The sequence below is a fragment of the Triticum dicoccoides genome, unplaced genomic scaffold (genome assembly GCF_002162155.2).
Source record: "Triticum dicoccoides isolate Atlit2015 ecotype Zavitan unplaced genomic scaffold, WEW_v2.0 scaffold42673, whole genome shotgun sequence".
NCBI classification, from domain to species: Eukaryota; Viridiplantae; Streptophyta; class Magnoliopsida; order Poales; family Poaceae; genus Triticum; species Triticum dicoccoides.
In genome coordinates this window covers 1-1,042 of record NW_021271540.1, presented here as the reverse complement: position 1 = coordinate 1,042, position 1,042 = coordinate 1, and the positions used below count along the sequence as shown (strand labels likewise).

Sequence of the window (1,042 nt, the reverse complement as noted above, 5' to 3'; positions counted from 1 at the left end):
AAATCCTAATCTCGAAATACGCCAACCCAACAAGTACCTTCGGAGACACCTGTAGAGCACCTTTATAATCACCCAGTTACGTTGTGACGTTTGGTAGCACACAAAGTGTTCCTCCGGTAAATGGGAGTTGCATAATCTCATAGTCATAGGAACATGTATAAGTCATGAAGAAAGCAATAGCAACAAACTAAACGATCAAGTGCTAAGCTAACGGAATGGGTCAAGTCAATCACATCATTCTCCTAATGATGTGATCCCGTTAATCAAATGACAACTCATGCCTATGGTTAGGAAACATAACCATCTTTGATCAACGAGCTAGTCAAGTAGGGGCATACTAGTGACACTCTATTTGTCTATGTATTCACACATGTATTATGTTTCCGGTTAATACAATTCTAGCATGAATAATAAACATTTATCATGATATAAGAAAATAAATAATAATTTTATTATTGCCTCTAGGGCATATTTCCTTTAGATACACGGCGACGGCAAACTCCAACCCGCGGCGAGGGCGGTGACCTGCGTGGTGGGGGTGGGGCAGGTGGTCGGGGATTGACCGGAGGCGTGGGTGCATGCGGGCTGCATGCGGCGCTCCCCTTTTTTCTTCTGACGAGGATTGTGTGCGTGAGGAAGGAGAGAATTGACTTTTGTGCGAAGGGATACCCCCCTTTTTTCTTCTGACGAGGAATGCGTGCGTGAGGAAGAAGGAGAGAGTTGGCTTTTGTGCGAAGGGATAAGGCTAATCTGAGGGCCTCTGGCCTTGATCTAATTACAAGCATCCCATCTCAAGAAATGAAAATTTTAAGTTGATGGGCAACACCTGAGGGACCAAAAGGCAAGCCATTGTGGTGGTCTCTCTCCCATAAAAAATAAATTTAATATCATTGTGGGCACATGATTCACATATCAAATATTAAACTGATAAGAACAGATACTACACTTGATCTTAGCCAAAAAGCCGAGAAAGATATGAGTTGAATCGCTGCCCTACCCCTCTATTTATCCCCTCCTACCGGACGCAGCTTCGGTGCCTTAA

General features: G+C 43.7%; 1 pseudogene; it reads right to left on the bottom strand.

Moving 5' to 3' along the window:
- Positions 1-802: 802 nt before the first annotated feature.
- On the bottom strand, positions 803-977 carry LOC119346525 (annotated as a pseudogene).
- Positions 978-1,042: the final 65 nt, after the last annotated feature.